An 18590-nucleotide genomic window follows, 5' to 3' on the forward strand; every position below is an offset into this window, starting at 1 on the left:
GTATCCCAAGTTTTTACTGTCATTTAAAGCATAGTCCACTCCATGGAGTTGTTTTTTGGTTTTTTGTGGTTGTTTTTTGTTGTTTGTTTTTTTTTTTTGGTTGGTTGATTGGTTTTTTTTTTTTTTTTTTTTGCTTCACTTCAGTATGAAATCACACACATTTACAGTACACTGATTTATTTTTTTCTCCTAATTTTGACACCGAAGAAATATTATTCTAATAGAATAGAAAAATCATATTGTCAAAGAGCTGTTGGATTTGGGTGTCCAAACACACACAATCTGCTTTAATAGCAAACAAAAATGACTACATTTGGAATGGAGATGTTTGGGGTGAATGCAGAGAATTCTCACAGTTGACAACTACCTTGCATTTTTAAGAATTTGCCAATTTTTTTTTTTTTTGGTAACTTAGGAAACAAAATTGAGAAAATGTCTTTGTAGATAATGAATAAAATGTAATAAAATTAAAAACATTTGAGTGACAGGTTTTTAAACCTGACAATCAAGCTCAGTCTGGAATCATCCTCAATCTCCCTGGGACTATTCCCAAGTTTCATGAATCAGAAGGTTGAGAGAGGCTGGGGGTCAAAGACACTTTGGTACATGGGGAGAAAAGAGACAAACCCATAATTTTTTCAGTAATATGAGCCAAAGATAGGCTGCTGCATTTCAGCTTCATGCTCCCCTGACATGTGAGGCTGCTGCAGTGCAACTGCAACAGGTGCAATATGGCAAGAAAGTGCTCGGCTTCCTAAACCAGCAAATGGAAAACTGTGTTTTTCCTGTTAGCACTGGGATATTTTCAGAAAATGCCTGTCTGAAAAAATATCTCAGTTGTTTGTTTTACTTGACTTACTGATTATTCTCAGAAAAGGTAGAGGCAATAAAGCTAGAAGAAACTGTGCTTCTTGTGCCATTCATCCAAGGTCTGTGTGCTGCTCCCTGTTATCCCCAAGTCCTACTGGCACTGACTCTCTTCCCCCAAACTAATAAGAGCAATGAGAAATGTATCCCTGCTCTGATTCTGTTGTTTGCCATAAGTGGAGCCACAATCCAGCTGAGCAGTTTTTCCCAAGGGATCATAAAAGGCAACAACCTGAAAAAGAAAATGCAACCCCAAGGATTTTCCTCCTGTAGTTCAGGGTAACTCTTCATACCATAAAACAAAATATTACTGGAATAACACCAAAAGAATGAATCTCCATCTGCTATAAAAACACAGAAGTGTAATTTCTATGTTATTTCACATGTTCTGTCTCGTATTTCTCATTTCTCCAAGTTTAGGTAAGATGAAAGTTTTAACCTCTGCTACAACTAATCCATTAAGCGCCACCATAAATTTCCTTTTCTTTACCTTTCTCTGCCATTGTACAGATAATAAATTGTCTTCCTAATGTAACCAGTTTTATTACAGCCTTGAACTTAGCAGAAGACAGATAATCACCTTTGCACCATTAGACTTGATTAAGTTAAGCTCAGAAATTGGACCTGGAAAGCATTGAACTGTACATTTCTCAGGCCAGCTTTAAACGCACATGAGTATTTTTCAATACTAATGACTGGAAGGGGTTTTGTTTTTACAGTTATGCAAATAGTGTTCCTGGTTGTTTTCTACAGAAAATTAATGTCAAGGACATATTTTACACCACGTAAGATGACATAATACAGAGCAACCAAAGCAACCAACCATGCAGGTAAAGTTCTGTTCTTCAAATCAAACCTAAAATGGTTTTTCAGACCTGTGTGTGTCAAGTGCTGTTCATACATAGTAGGGTACAATAAAATTAATTCCATTAATTCAATTTAATCATTCTAGTATGAAATACTTTTTTATGAGTGAAGATTAATTTTTTTAATTAATGAACCTCTGATTTTCAGGTTACACTGTACACGAAACTCTGGTTCTGAGCTTGTACATAAGTAACAATGAAGTGGAATACTTCGATATTTTGGATCCCAGTTTAGCATATTGAAGGATAACATTAGAGAAACTTTTCTCACTGCCTGTATGTCTGAAAATGTAAACTCCCTTTATTTTCAGTTCCCTATATTTTTACTCCCTTTCATGTTTTGACTTTCCACTTAATGCATATGTAAAATTTTTTAGGCTTCATAATGATGGAAGTTATTATGAAAAGCTGCATTTTCTTCTCACCTTACATCCTAATGAGTCTCAGATTGTTACCTGCGTATACAGACACATATATTAACAATAGGGAAGCAGATGAGTTGTTAGTGAGGTGAGAAATACCTGGCAAGTACTTTCTGGTCTCTGCATGAATTCTGTTTACAATCTAGTTCCATGCTTTGTTGGCACTTAAGGCTGTTAACCAAACTAAAAGAACTTCACAGCCAATTAAAAAGAAATTTCTTTGAATTTCTTCTCTTTACGTGAAGGAATAAGCAAGTGAGAAGGTTCTTGGCTATGAATGTTCCAGTAGACGTTGTTAAACCGTTTTTAAACCGTGTGAATGCAAACTGAAAACTCCATATTTTGCTGCCGCAATCGTAGGGTGTAAGGTGAAGAAAATTTGGCAGTGGAGTCAGATAAGACTGAGACATCATCTCTCTTTTTTTTTTTTTTCTTTTTTTTTTTTTCTTTTTCTTTTTTTTTTTTTTTTTTTTTTTCCCCACATTTTGCTTGAAAGAGCAGCTCTGAATAATTCTGCTTTGGAATGAAGTGGCCTTCCAACGCCAAAAAACGTGAGAGACTTGGACTGAAAACATGCCCACCACCAAGGCTGGGTTGTGAGTGTTCAGGACTAACAAAGCTGCTTGAAAATGTGTGGTTTTCTTCCAAGTGCTTCCCTGAAATGGAGCAACTTAATTTGGTTGCTCTGCAGGATTATTTGATTGTGAGGATGCTTAGACATTGATTCATCAAACCCAAATTGCTTACAAGGAAAGGTCACAGGTGCCTACTTGTTCATAAGATAACTATTAGCCCTGATTTAGGGTTGGAATTGCTATGGATTTCTCACATTTTCAACAACCTGTGCCTTTACAGGAACTTACCAAAAAATAATGAAACCACGACTCAGGAAAATCACATTCATTATCATCTGTGCTTGTCCAGAATAAAAGGCTTGAGTGCAAACACTTGTACTTATAAAATATTTCCTGTATTCTCTAACACCGTCAGGAGAGTTATGCATTGTTTCTCCATCCCATTTCTGGGGACAAAAAGGCCATTTTCCTTACCTGCTGCTGTAAACCTCTGATGGCAGATGAGTGGGACATGCCAAACTCCCACAAATCCCAATTTTTGAATTTGAACACACCTCTCTCTCGGTGTGTGTATCCCAGCGTTTAGCACAATATAAACCTCGTGTGTGCAAACAAGTTCATTAAAATTGCAAGAGCCTGTAGCACATTTGTAACAGCTTGCCCAAAGGTTAACATTTATGGCTTTGAACTGCCAACATCCTTCCTTTTATGGGGCACATTTGTATGCTAAATTGCCTATTATGTTAAGCTGTAAGTTCCCATTTAGCAGCATCAGGAATAAGATTTGACTGTAAGTGTTTAGGTTTTATTAGTGCTGCGCTAGTCTTCTTAACAGCTCAAACTTCCCACAGCCTGAAAATTTGCTGCAACCTCTGGAGAGGTTGTTGGGTATGAGATGTATTTGTGAACAGCTGAGGATAAGGAGCATGGGAAGAAATGTGAGGCACTGATGGGAAAAAGGTGCTTTGCTGTGTCTCACCTTCACACGAGTCCTAAATGTCATGTTCAAGCAATGATTGCATCTAAAACAATCTCAGTAACATCTCCTTTTCCCAGTTAACGAGACCAGAAAGGTCAGCTGAAAATATTCCAGGGGGGAAGGGTGTTTTATTGGTAGGTAAATGTGTCCAGTGGCTTTGTTTTTGCTGTAGGTTACTTCCCAATGCATGAGCTAACAGAGTGACTGTGATATACCAGCCCTGTAAACTGAAATGGCAAATTGCAGCTGGATATGCAGTTCTCAAAGGTAACAGAAATGTATTTGCTAATGAAACCGTGTTTCACTCAGACTTCCCTTGCTGCCAGGGAGTTCTCAGGAGATCCTGGGACTGAGGGACTTAAAAATGTCACAAAAGCCTTTCAATTCCAGGCCACCAGATAGACAGAGCAGGGACCCGATTTCAGACAGTAATTTTAAAGCCTCCCATGAATATCTGCTCACCTTAGCAGTGACTGTAGTCTGGCAGTGGTGACTGAATACAGAACGTAACTTGACAAAAATAACAGAAGTCTTTAGCCCAGGATTTCTGTATAAATTAAAAAAAAAAAAATCCATTCCATTGTCAAAAATGAGAATGTGAGCACACAAAGGTGCCATTCTGCTCCTGTGCTTTTCCACAGGCTGACCAGGCCAAGTTTGCAGATTTACTTCATGTGGTGGGTGTGAAGATGATGATACTCTGTGTCTGCAAATTGTCACAGAGCTTTGGAAACATAAACTCTTGAAAAATATTATCAATGGAATAATTAGAACTAGCTATTCACCCCAACCACAAGGGGAAAACAAAGAAACGGAGCTTCAGGCTGGCCATACAGAAAAATAAATATTTCCCATCATTCACAAATAATCTTTTTATGTAACAGGATGTTCTTAGAGGCAAGCAAGAATGATAAAAGTAATATAAAATCTTCCAGCACCATCCACAGCTGAGGAGGGCTGCCTCTGTCACTGATAAAACAGGATTGCAGAGTTGTGTGTTCTGCAGAACTCAACATTTTTCAGGGGTTGTAACAGCTGGAGTGAGGAAGGTGCTTTTTTTGGTGTAAAACACAATATCATTTCCAGGAGACAGAGGTCCCACATGAAAGGCCCGAGGTCTCTGTAGGAATCTGTCTGCTGAGCACGCTGACTTTGTTGTCAGTAAAGGCTGCAACCTCCAGCAAATGCAGACAGTGCTTTACCTATTAAGACAATCCGTGGGGGAGAGACTCAAGCAAAGTAGCTCAGAAAGTTGCTTTTTTTTTTTTTTTTTTAATGACCTATTTCAAGTTACATTTTTCAAATAATTTAAGGAGAAGACTTAGTTAATGCTACTTAATCAAAGTTCCCTGCAAATAACTTAAAGGTGACAGGTCAGCAAAGACATGCTTACTTAAAGACAGTATTTTGAGATTTAAAATGCTAAGAGTCTTACCAAGTCTAATCTGCTAAAAATTATAATAAAGCATAAGAGAAGTTCAAACCTTATTTATTTCAAGATCAGATTTATTATTTTTTTCAAGACCTTGCAGGCAGAGAAACAGACAAGAATTAACAGAGGAAGAATTTTTTTGAAAGCACACATCCTACATACAATGGTGGATAGATGATGATTGACCCCTTCTGTCATCCAAAATATTTGGGATTTCTGGTCAATTATTCTCTAGGGCCTAAATGAGGTCTTGTGTTTGAGGCAGTTGAAATTATTTACTGTAGGAGTTGGTTTTCTTTATACAGACATGGTGTGACATCTGTAAATACACTGCAGTGCTGTGCTATTTCCAAGATCTTCTTGGTTGTAAAGTTATTTTTTAAATGGCTGTTGCTGTAGTTTGAAATGAAAATGGTGACCTTAACAAGCACTATCATTATTATGCCTCCAAGGGACTTACTCACTCTCCTTCACTCTGATATTCAATGTCTGACTAGCTTGGAGTGCTGGGTCTATTATTTTGCTGAAGTCACTTTTAAAAAAAAAAAAAAGGCACTCTGCATTGTCCTCTGTTGCTTTCTTTGGGTACATTTCATATTAGAATATTGCACAGCAGGATTCTGATTCCAAGTTAGTAATTGGAATAGTATTCTGATTAGAATCACATAGCTAGAACTTCACTTTTCAGAGTTGCATGGTGAATAAGTAATTGAGGAACAAACCCAAGTGATTTTCTACTTTTTGTTAGGCTAAGAGAGGAGCGTGGAGCATCCAGTGAAGGCACCACAGACTGCTGGAAGGAGAGTTCACTGCTGTAACGTGGTGGGAAAGGAAAAAACCTCCACCAGCTAATGAAATGGAGCAAACCACAAGCTCAGAATTCTAAAGAAGACTTGACATAAGCACTGATATATTACTAGCCTAAAACCAAAATATAACTCAGCCTTGCAGCCAGGGCTATGAGAGTGACAGGGTCTGAAAACCCTTTTTATATGGGAGCACTCCTGGAATTTCAACCAGCTCAGTTAGGAAGGAGCAGAGTTCTGAGAGCGGGGGAGACTGCACCATTGTGCATCCTCCAAACCAGTGCTATCCCAGCAAAAAATAACTCAGGACACATTTTAGATCCACTTGAAGATTTGTGAGGCAAATGTGTCAAGCATATTAAGAACAAAGCAGCAAATCCAGACAGTTTTTAAATACCAAATGATGTGATTTAGTTTAGAATGAAGCAATCAGTGTTTGGAAAAATGCCTTTAATAGCATTGTCTCTCCCTCTGGAAATTACCTATTCAGTGCAGGAAATTTCTGTTTGGTTATTTCTGCAGGTAAACATTGTATTTATTACATTCAGAAAGCAACAGAAATTTAGATGGCTGAGCCTACACAAGCTCCTGTAGCATTTTCCTTCTCCTTTACATTTCTAATAAACATGAATTATATATGGAGACAGCCATGCTTTGTTTAAACTGCTGCACTAAGTACCCCGTGACAGCAATAAATCAATGGTTTGCTTTCTCATACATTTGAATGAATGTAATAACTGGAATAAACAATTAATCTGATGGATACACAGGAACTCTCTGTAGCTAAGTAGAAGTAGAATAATAATACTGTTCCATTGTTCATCCATTTGCCATTTGTTGATGGTCACACTTTATTGATTTTACGTATTATTTGTCTAATTATTTGATTCTCAAAGTTATTTTGAATAATTTATTCAGTATTAGCTTAAACTGATGTCTGAAATTTATTGGTTTTTTGCTTGATCTCCAACTAATAAGCCAATTATGATCAGCTTTGGAAGTTATTAACCAGACTCCAGTTTCTATTTTTGCTACCTAATTAAATCTAATGCTCCTGGTACTACAGTGACACACTGGGCACTTAATGTGTTAATGTATTTTTTTAATGGTAGTGCTTGTAAAATATATTGCATATACATGTAGATGAGATAACGAAAAAAATCATATATATTTATGTATTTACTTATAAATACCAATGGCTACTTGATTTTTAACTTGAAAGACCAACTGGATGAGCTCTAGTTGGGCTTTAAGGCTGTTTGGATGTGTCAGGAGACAATATGGGAGTGAAATTGTTCAGAGGATTTGAAAGATAATGAATCTTTCATTAAGATTCTGCTACCTGGTGCCCTGGAGGTGCCATGGACATTATTAAATTAAGGGAGGAAACAAGGGTGGACATACAGCGACATTCCCTGGACAAGCAGGAAACATTGGATAAAAAATTTGCTGAGCTTGCTCCATTTTTCTCCTGATTTTCCATTTTTCTCCTGATTTTAGGAATGGAGGAATTCAAACCACTTACATGAGAGAAATAAATGCTGTATGGAATGTTCCTGTTTGGGTTTGTCTGTCTGCTAGGTGAAACAAAGGAACAAGGAAAATTATCCCTCTGCAGAACTGTTACCCACCATACTTGCTGAAGTTTCCTGGGTTGTTTTTTCATTAAATGCAGAGATATTTCACTTAAAGAAAAAGTTCCTGGAACATTTCTGATTGGGATTGGCCTTGCACATACACAGACTTGACTGTTTCTTGCCCAGACACTTTATAAACTGGGTCAGTTAGTAACTGTGTCCCAGACAAACCAGTAGTTTACCACGGATAAAGGGGTGGAACAAGCAAGCAAGACCAGGACTTTACATGTAGAGAGAGGAAATGAGGTTTCTTCCTCCACCATGAAGTTTCATCACATTTTTTTACATTGAGAACATCAATCTACAATCACAAAGCTGAGATCACAGGAGGGATTCCTGGTTTCTTTTTGAGGCTGACAGGGACCAAATCTGTTTGGGACAGCACAAGTCCAAGACAAGCTTGCCTCTGGGAGGCAAGAGTCTTTCACTGCTGTGAAAAATATTTATCTTTGCTTCCTGCCAACCCTGTGAAAGGATTCTGAATAGTTTCTGTGTGGTATTGATGTTTAAATGATCAAAAACAGGGCTTTTGAACATCCTTGTCTCGAGGCCTGGATAATTTCTCAGAAACAAAACCAAGCCATTGTAAAGCTGCTGAAAAAAAGGAAAAGGAGCTCCCATGGATGGACTCATATGCTTAAAAATACAAAAAATACAAAAAAAAAAAAAAAATCCCAGAGCCATTGCAACATTACAAATTTTACTCTTTTTATCCAGAAAGGAGGAGGATGGGGCAAAACATGCCACAGATTCCTTCTGCTAGGAAGAAATAGCATTATTGGGTTCACTGTTTCCTCAGTAGTATTTCTGAATAACCACACAGATTTCTGTACTGATGAAGAACCATCAAGAGTTTTTTTCATTTCAGTTGAGTTTTCTTCCTCTTTTAAACTGTTGTGGCAGAGGGAAGAATTATAAAAGAAAGGCCTCATAAAATCAGGCCTGCTCTATCAAATTAATAGATAGCCTGTCATCTCTTCTAAGTGAAGTTAAGCAACTTAGAAGTTGCTTAACATGCAAAAACAATCTCAACAACCTATTCTTGAGCTGAAAGGTAAGTGCATGTGTATAAACAGTAAGACCTGTCCCATGAGAACCCATAAAGGAAAAACGCCAACAAACTGAATCTTAGCCCTTCTGATCAAAAAAAAACCGGAGTGGTAAAGAAAACTCCCAGCCAACGGGTGTTGCACAGGAGGTCTTTGAGAACCGTATAAAAGAGGTGATGTGAATGAAGAACTGGCTTTTCCCACATAAAGAAAAACAAAGTCTCGGCCGACTTATTTACAACATCCGATGACCCGAGGCGATCGCGGGAGGGGAAAAAGGACGCAGGGCCAAGCCGAGAGACGGAATGCACAAAGTCTGGGACTAACAGCCCGCAGTAAAAGGAAATTCAAGCGGCGACTACAGAAAGAAACGAAACACACCAAGACAAAAACCGGGCGGGCGGAGCGGGACCCGAGCGGGGAGCGCACGGGGATAGAAACAAACACAGCAGCAAACAGAGAAACAGAGAAACTAACGCAAGAACGAGCACAGAAAACAACCACAGCTCCCGGGAAGCCGCCGAAAAATGCCTTGCGGAAAATGAGAGGTGGGGAGAGGGAGGATGATCCGCGGAGCGTAACCCGGGCCACGGTCCGCACGTCGGCCGCGGGGTAAACTGAGAGTTTAAAATAAAAAGAGGCAAACCACCTTGAGATCTCAGCTAGCGGATTTCAGCCTAGGGAAGAGCAGTAATGTGGGCGCTTATATTGCGCAAAAGGGATAAAACGGGGTAAAATGAAGTTTTGCGGACTTTGTTGCTGCGGCGTAGAAAACGTGACGTGAGGGTAGATGTACAAAATTCCTTTTCTATCGGAAGGTGGGACGCGTTGGGGCAGATTTTGTGTGCAGCGGCCACTGGGGAAGATGTGGCAGCCACAAAATCTATACCTACATGGTATTTTATTAAAAATCCATTAAAAATAAAAATACAGTCTGCTGAAAGGACCGCAGCTTCTGCGGCAATCGCCTCCCCGCGGGCTCCAGAGACCTCTCGGTCACTATCTCCTGTGTCTGCAGGGCCCTTTCTGTTCCCTCTACCTACGGACAATGGAAAAGCTACCTTTAAATTTCCTTTTTCATGTTGAAAAGACTATTAAAAAGTGTTATAGCCACTTTGAAACCGCTTTCAGCCTAAGCTGAAATGAACAAACGCACAAAAAGCCGGCGGGCGAAACCTGTGTGCGTGCGCCCCTGGAAAATGGTTCCGGCGGGACACAGTGCCCGCGGGCGGCAATGCGGAGTGAGCGGCTCCCCGGGGAAGCCGCGGTGGTCCCGGTGGCCGCGGTGGCGGGCGGTGGCCGCGGGGAGCTCCGCGGGGTGAGTTTTGTCCTCCAGAAAGCCTCGAGCCCCGGGCACCGGTGGTTCGCAGCTCGACACGGAACGAGTGAGCTGTGCGGACGGCAGCAGGCGGAGCGCATTTCCTGCGGCACAAGGTGTTCCCGGGCTGAGGGCTCCAATGGCGCTCCCTCACGGTCCGTGCGCGGGATGTTCGACTGAGCCGGCGGCTCTGCCGGACAAAGCGCTTTGTGCCTTTGTAACCCTTCTCTGTGTCCGTTTTCGGTGGGTTTCCCCCCTTTTCAACATGCGCTCTCTAGGTTTTTTGGGGTTTTTTTTCCTTCTTTCTTTTTTTTTTTTTTTTTTTTTTTTTTTTTGTGTGTGTGTGGGGGGGGTTTTTTGTTTGTTTTCGGTGAGTTTTTTGTTGTTTGGGGTGTTTGGGTTTTTTTGTTGTTTTGGGGGGGGTTTTGTTTGGGGTTTTTTTGGTTTTGGTTGGGGTTTCTCGTTTGGTTTTGTTGGGGATTTTTCGGGGTTTTTTTTCGGATTTTTGGGGGTTTTTTTGTTGTTTTGGGGCGGGTTGGTTTTGTTTTTTTGGTTGGTTGGGGTTTTTGTGGGTTTCTTGTTTTGTTTTTGGGTGTTGAGGGGTTTATTTGTTTGTGAGGTTTTTGATTTTTTGCGGTTTTTTGGGGGTTTTTGTTGTTGTTGTTGTCGGTTTGGTTAGGTTTGGTTTTTGAGGGGGTCTTTTATTTGTTTCGTTTTGTTTTGGGGGTTTGTTTTTTTGGGGGGGGGGTGTGTGTTGCTTTTTCCCCTCCACGTTTCTTCCACGGGTGTTTGGGGCTGTGCCAGCTCCACGAAGTTTTGTTCATTTTAATTTTTTTTTTTTAAATGTATCTTGTCCTGTGTTTAATAGATAACTGGTAATAGCCTTAATAATATGCAAACTGTTCTAACATCAGAATATACGAGCTTTTTTTAAATTTATAAAATAGAGGGAGATGATGTGACAGGTGGAAGAATTATAAAAGAAAGGGCTCATCAAAATCAGGCCTGCTCCAATAAATTAGTAGCTGGCCTGTCATCTCTTCTAAGTGTAGCTAAGCAATTTGCAAGATCCCGTGCAAAAACAGTCTTGGTATGAAAGGTTTGTTAACACAACAACCTGGTTTTGGGTTGAGAAATAAGTGCACCTGTGTAAAAAATAAGACCTGTCCCATGAGAACCCATAAGGCAAAAATGCCAACAACCTGAATCTTAGCACAAATCACCTTCTGACCAAAAAATGGAGTGGTAAGAAAACTACCAGCACACGAGGTCTGTGAAAACTGAATCAAAAAACTGATGTGGATAAAGAACTGGCTTTTCTTGCATGAAGAAAACAAAGTCTCAGCCAGCTTACTACAATATTAAAATCTCTCATCTTCTTTTTCCTCGTGCTATGTTTGTTCATATTGCTTAGATCATTCTGTCTGCTTTTCTTCCCCCCCCCGTCCATATCTTCACTAAACCAACAGATTTGTGAACTCTTTTGCTTTTATTTTAGGCCTCTCACTTCTCATTATGTGCCCCAAAAAGGGACTGGCGTGTTGGAGTTGATCATGCACCAAAGCAGCAGACAGAACTCACAGACAGCCTGGATTTTCTTCATGCCTGCATACTATAACCTGAAGGTAAAAAGCACCCCAAACCACCAACCCTCTTCTTTTTGTCCTTGAATTCTCAGTGGGAGAGCTGCTCCATGAAAGGCACAGAGGGATTTTTCCTGTAACTGACGTCAGGCCTGTGTCATTTGCTGTAAGGATCTGATGCACTTTATTCCTTAAGGTTATTCACTGCCTTTCCACTTATCCAGGCACTTAGGCTCCCTCTCCCTTGCCTCTTGTGCTGTCACATGCATTACTCTGCTTACAGGTGCACCTGGCACCCCTGGCTTTACTGCTCCTGTCAGAAGATAATCTGCCATTCTGTTTTCAGGCTATGCTAAAAAAGGTCTTAGAAACTGTCATAAATACCAAGCACCAAATTTATGACTGGGTGTCTCTTCTTTCATTCCAATTTTGGCTTTTGGTCCCTCATTTGGTAACATAAAAATTATGCTAACTCTGTATTTTCTTTTTCTACATCTCTGTATCTTTCTCCGAATTATTCAATGTCAAAAGGAAGGTGGGAAAGTCTAATATAAAAATTTGAGGAGCTCACTAGTCAAAAACTTTCAAAGGTAAACTTTTCCATGTTTGCAAAATCCAGTGAAAGAGATAATAACAAGTGTGATGGTTGGATAAGGCTGATGATTACAAAAAGCCAAATGGCAATGAAAATAAAATAGATCTTTAAATTAAGACAACCTAATTTTATTTCCCTTCTCCCACTGACTGGCTCTAATAACTTTTGAGGACAAAACTGTTCTGCATGACCACACCAGGATTGCATCCTCTGCTGAGATGTGAGTCTTCCTCTGCATTTTTCCTAAAATATAGTGAAATTAAAATGACTGATAATTGAGTTGCTAAAACAGCTTGGCAGTCATGAAGGTGAGCCTGGCTTCCATAGAGCCAGGAGACTTGCTGGCATTAATTCTTGTTACATTAGGAGGAAAAAAGTAAATTCCAAGATAACATTTCCTGGCTGATCTAAGGCCCGGGTGTCCTTACATTTTGTTTAGCCTGGCTACAGATGCTTGATGGAATGTGGACAGATAATTGAGTGGAGGATCAAGTCCTATTCCTGGAATTGCTTCTAGGACTACTGAAGTAAATTTTCTCAGCTCAATAACATCAAGAAAGCTTTAAGTAAATGAAGAATCTTGTATTATGGCCAGAGACATGAAAGGTATACCACTGCAATAACCAAAGCAGTCATATTATCAAGAAATATGCCAAAGGAAGCCAGTAGCATTCTCATTTGAAAAGAAATAAATAAAAAAAAATATTACTGCAGTCAGAATTCAGGAAGGGAAAATTGATCCCACTTTTGAAATCCATAAAACAGCATGTAGGAATAAAATGTCTTAAATGCAGTTGACACCTGTAGTCACTATTTCCTTTCACTGGAGTCTCTGGCTGCCTCAGTCCTGTGGAAGGTGATAATTGCTTGCTGCCAAAACGAAAAGAATGACAAATAATTATTATTCTCATGATAGTAACAGGGTTATTTTTTGTTTGTTGGTTTGTTTGTTTTTTGTTTTTTGTTTTTTTCTTGCAATGAAGGAGCATGTGAACTCCATTTATTTGACTCCCTGTCAGAAAATTAGCTTTTACTCCGTTTTTTTTTCTCTTTCCTGGTCACTGCATTTTCCAATCTCCCCGGTGCAAGGGCCAACGTTGCAGCAGCACAGGATAGTCTGTTACCTTCTGTCACATCTGCTCAGACCTAAAGTGACATGTATGCACTGAGACATGACCTGATGAAGCACAACACATCCCCAGCACGAAGCCATGCTCTTTGCTGGTCTTGGGGACAAGTGTGGAAACTGAAATTCTGAAATCCTGATGCCAAAGGCACCGCGGGCAATTGTGTGTTTATTTACTGGATTCATTGATTGAATCAGAATATTTCATTTCCACAGGGAGCGTAGTTGGTAATATTTAATGAAAACTGCTGAACTGTGTGATTTCAACATACGTTTTTTTCCTCACTGCATGTTTTGCAAATGTTAATGGGAATGTCATAAATGAACAGAAGGCCAATCTAAGTCATTGCTACTGCTTGTTAGAAACCAATTGAGTACGTGATTAAAAAATGCACAAGCTTTGTTCTAATCCTGTTCATGGAATTAATTTTATTTCATAGAAATAATTTTTTTTATAGGAAGATCATATACAGAAAGCGTGTCATGACAGATTTATCAACAAACTCAATTAAAATAAAAGCTAGAATGCCTGGACTAGCAAAATGGTACCAGAGAAATTGCTTCATGAAGTTAATGGTAGTGCATTATATCCAGTGATGATCCAACCTTCCTTCTGATTCCGGCTAAGATTTAAAAGGGGGAAAAAAAAAACCCACACAAAATCAGAATCCATTGCACTGTATAAACACAAAAGAATATGACCCTTTTAATCTTAGCATGAGCTGAAGGCTCCTAAAGCTCTTACTAAAACCAATTTCTAGATGTTTATTGCTGGTAGGGGATAATGGATGGGCATGGTCAGGAAATGAAGTTCCCCCAGTGAGAGGGGGCTTTTCTGCAGCCACATGAACAGAACTCATTAAGGGCTTCATCCTTCATCTCCTCAAAGTAGAAAAACCTGCTGGAGTACAGTAAATACCCTTTTCCCTGGTAGAGGATGAAGATGGGGGAGACACAGATCACAACTAATATTTATGAGAAATATTACCATTTATCTGGTGTCTACTAGCTGGTATTGCTAGTAGAATACAGTCTTTCTTATTCATTACAGATAACTACACATCCCATGTACTCCCCCAAAAAGCTCACTCCAGCCACCAGGAGAGCCACAGTGACACCAGCAGCTTCTTGTGTCAGTGTGGAAGAGGTTCAGGTGTGTGTGGTACTGGTGTCTGTGTTTGAATAAAGCATCCACCACCTCCTTGGCTGTGTGCCATTTTTAATGCTGCTGTGTGCTGCATTGGACAAATTCAGCAGACGTGGTGCTTTACCCATTTTTGCGAGTTCAGCCAGGCAGTCCCCAGAGCTGATCAGACCTTGGAAGGCTTTGACAGAACCAATTAGGCTGGGAAAGACCTCTGAGGTCATCAGGCCCAACCTTTGACCCAACACCACCTTGTCACCCAGGCTTTGCCACTAAATGCCAGGTCCAGGCTTTCCTTAAACACCTCCAGGGGTGATGACTTCACCACCTGCCCAGGCAGCTTTTGCCAATGTTTGACAGCCCTTTCTGTGAAGAATGGACCCCAAATGTCCAGCCTGAATCGTCCGTGGCTCAGGCTGGGGGCATGTCCCCTCCTCCTGTCACTTGTCGCCTGGCATCAGAGCCTGACCCCACCCTGGTTGCCCTCTCCTCCCAGGGAGTTGTGGAGAGTGACGAGGTCAGCCCTGAGCCGCCTCCTCTCTCTCTCTCCACATCTCTCCCTCTCTCCTGGTGCCTTCCTGTCCATCCCCACACAACAGCAGCTCTGGCCTCACAGCCCTGCACACACAGAGGGTCTGAGAGCCCCTGAACTCCCCGAGGGGCACCCACAGAGCTCCGTGTGGTGGGCAAAATGCCACCTGTGCCCCTGCTTGGAAGATAGGATGGCTCTGCAGAGAGACCTGGAACAGTTGGATGGGTGGGCAGAGTCTAACAAAATGAAGTTTAATGAGTCCAAGTGTCGATTCCTGCATTTTGGCCACAGTAACCCTCTGCAGCATTATAGGCTGGGCACGGCATGGCTGGACAGTGCCCAGGCAGAAAGGGACCTGGGGGTTCTAGTCAGCAGTCAGCTGAACAGGAGCAAGCAGTGTGCCCAGGTGGCCAAGAAGGCCAATGGCACCTGGCCTGGATCAGGAATGGTGTGGCCAGCAGGAGCAGGGAGGTCATTCTTCTCCTGTACTCGGCACTGCTGAGGCCACACCTCGAGTGCTGTGTCCAGTTCTGGGCCCTCAGTTAAGAATAACCTTGAGATGCTTAAATGTGTCCGGAGGAGGCAACAAGGCTGGTGAGGGGCTTGGAACACAAGTCCTGTGAGGAACGACTGAGCGAGCTGGGGTTGTTTAGCCTGGAGAAAAGGAGAGTCAGAGATGACCTTATCACTCTCTACAACTCCCTGAAAGGTGTTTGTAGTCAGGGGGGGCTGGTCTCTTTCTCCAGGCAGCAACTGACAGAACGAGAGGACACAGTCTTAAGCTGCATCAAGGGAAATCCAGGTTGGAAATTAGGAAGAAGTTTTTCACTGAACGAGTGATTAAAAAGTGGAATAGTCTGCCCAGGGAGGTGGTGGCATCACCATTCCTGGATGTGTTGAGAAAGAGGCTGGATGTGGCACTTGATGCCATGATCTAGTTGAGGTGTTAGGGCTGGGTTGGACTCGATGACCTTGAAGGTCTCTTCCAGCCTACACATTCTGTGATTTTGTGAGACAAGAGGTTCCAGCAGTCAAGCCCAGAGCACGGCCACCGGCCGCCGCGGCCCCTGGCACAGGGCCAGCACTGCCGATCTGCAATCCTCCTCCTCTCCCCGTCAGAGGAGCTGGAAGAAAAAGGGGACAGTGCCGGCCCAGGCAGCTCTCCTACAGGCAGTGGCCCTCCCAAAGCCTTGCCGGGCCTGGCTCTGGGGAGGCCTAGCCCGAACCTCTGACTTATGAAGTGGTGTTAACTCCTCGCCAGCCAGATATAGAAAGATGACTGAGTCACTTGGTACCTTTGATTCAAGACTGGGTCCCAAGAGACATGTACAACGCTCTTATTTGTCAACCAAGCTGTCAATCCATACTATTCCTTCTTAAAAAAAAAAAAAAAAATCTTTTACATTCATGCTAAACCACCACATTCCCTCAGTGCTCAGGGCTCTTCCCGGCCCACTGGGATGTGGGGATGTGCAATGCCAAGGGCAGCAGCATGGGGCGGCCCCTGCCAGGCTGCTGAGCAGGGACAAGGAGGCAATGAGGCCCCAGGCCTGCAAGGGTCACTTGTCTCCTCCTCATGGCTCAGGCCCAGGCCCAGCAGCCATGGCCAAAGTGCTGCAGGAGTTGGCTCTGTCAGGGCCTTGCAGCTGCTGCCCATCCCTGTGCCCTGTGCAGCCCAGGCTGTGCTACGGTGTCCGTGCCCTGCGCCTCTGTCCCTGCAGGCTGTCGTCATCCCCCGGCTGCCCCACCTGGCTGGGCCCTTCCTTTGCTGACAGCTCTGCGTCCTGCCTGCCTCTGCCTGGCCACACAGAGCCTTGGGCTGCTCCAGACTCCTTCGGGGGGACGTGTTGCACCACAGCCCTGCCCTGGGAGTGCAATTCCTTTCTCTTTGTTCTCAATCTGGGCCTCCCCAGGTGTCCTTGGCATTAACTCTTTCTTTCTCTGGCTGTTCTCTCGTATGTGAAAAGGATCCACCATCTCTTAATCCACCCTTCAATCCCTCCCAGGGCTCTCCACTGCTGTCCTCAGTCTCCACTCCAGTGAGCACAGAGCTCCTTTGTCCCTCTATTGTGGTCATGTGGTTGAGGCCTCCAAAACCGATGTTGGGAGAGCTCTGGGCCCTCTCCAAGTTTTTGAGAAATTAAAATGTTCTGCTAATAGTTTAAGAAAATTACCAGAGGCTAAGGCCAGACAGACCTGTCTGTAATGGCAGCTTTTGTCTGGGAGGAATCGTTGGGTAGACAGAAGTTTGGATGTGGAATTCCAATTTTGGCCATTGGCACCTAGATGAGAAAGGCAGTTTTAATCTACTGGAAGGAAAGCACTGAGCCTCAGTTTTTGGTAGTAGATAAGAGATAGCCCTTGGGAGGCCAAGGCCATCCAGACTTGTCTCTCCTGGCAGCTTTTGGCTGGGAGCAAACCCATGGAAACAGGGAACTTTTCAGGGGTTTCGAATTTCAGCCATGGGCACCTGGAAATAGGGATGGTTCTTTTCCATAGGAAGGAAAGCACAGGACCCCAGTGCTTCTGTGGCAGATGAGTAGCAGCCCTCTACATACAGCTGGACTGGTCAGGAGGGCCCCAAGGGGCCAAACCAGCCAGATCTGTTCCATGTTCCTTTGGTTCCATGAGGCCCCAGGCCTGTAGTGTCATGTGGAGAGTGTGATTGATAACTGGCTAGCTGCAAAAGGTCACGCAGACATGAGAGAGCTTTGCTGAGCACACAGGCACTCTCATGAGAACCAGCAAGGCAGTAAGCTTCGCATGTCCTTGAGCACAGCTGGGATACGATAACAAGGCCTTGTAGCTGAAAGATATGAGGGAGAAGCACGGTAAAGCTAAAACTTACTCAAACTATGTAACCACAAAGAAATGTAGAAAGAGGCGTAGCTGACTTTTAGTCTGAGCACCAATCCTGAGCTTAACTTTTGCAATATGCATGAGCTTATTAGTGTTATTATAAAAGCATTGTGTGAATTAACAATAAACGAGATTTGCCGATCACTCATATTGAGTGCCACATTTCTCCCGCTGCGGATTTCCCACAAATGGTGACCCCGACAACGTGATAGAACACCACGGTGGGACGGCGTAGAGTTCGAGTCCTTAAGCAGCGGGGACGGCGAAAAGCACCAAGAAAAGAAAAAGGAGGGTGCCGCGCCCTAGGTGACCTCATTGGAGAGCCTAGCCGATACGTGCTGCCGGACCTTGTAAGGCTGCAACAGCGCTGACGTTCATTTATCATGGAAAGGCAAGCAGCATATGATTTATTCATTTCTTTTTTGCAACAGCGTAGGGTTAAGGGAATTGATTTGCAAAAGGAACTCCCTGGGTTGTTAGCATATGGGTATGCTCAGGGTATGTTTCAAAATCCCCACACAGTTCATGTATTATCAGAATGGCGTAAGTTCGGAGATAAGTTATAGGAGGCAGCTTTAGATGATGATAAAACTGCAAAGAAATTAGGGAAATTGTGGCAGGTGGTGGACAATGAGTTGTTACATTATCAGGCAGAGAAAAGGGCAGCAACTCAGTCTCAGCAGGCTCAGGATAAAAATAAAAGTTATAACAGTTGGTTTGATTGCCCATTGCCCCCTGCCCTGTCCTCAGTTCAACTGCCACCGGTAATGGCACCCTATTCTGCTGGCTCAGCCCCTTCG

At 42.6% G+C, this 18590-nt stretch overlaps 1 long non-coding RNA gene across 1 annotated transcript; it reads left to right on the forward strand.

The window, feature by feature from the left end:
• The first annotated feature begins 10090 nt into the window (after nucleotides 1–10090).
• On the forward strand, nucleotides 10091–14441 carry LOC136304125 (uncharacterized). The gene is made up of 3 exons (XR_010724389.1): nucleotides 10091–10194; nucleotides 11450–11576; nucleotides 14307–14441. It is a non-coding gene; the product is annotated as an uncharacterized lncRNA (long non-coding RNA).
• Nucleotides 14442–18590: the final 4149 nt, after the last annotated feature.

This window comes from Chamaea fasciata, unplaced genomic scaffold, assembly GCF_029207755.1.
Source record: "Chamaea fasciata isolate MVZ Bird 193981 ecotype frontalis unplaced genomic scaffold, bChaFas1.0.hap1 SCAF_51, whole genome shotgun sequence".
Lineage (NCBI taxonomy): Eukaryota > Metazoa > Chordata > Aves > Passeriformes > Sylviidae > Chamaea > Chamaea fasciata.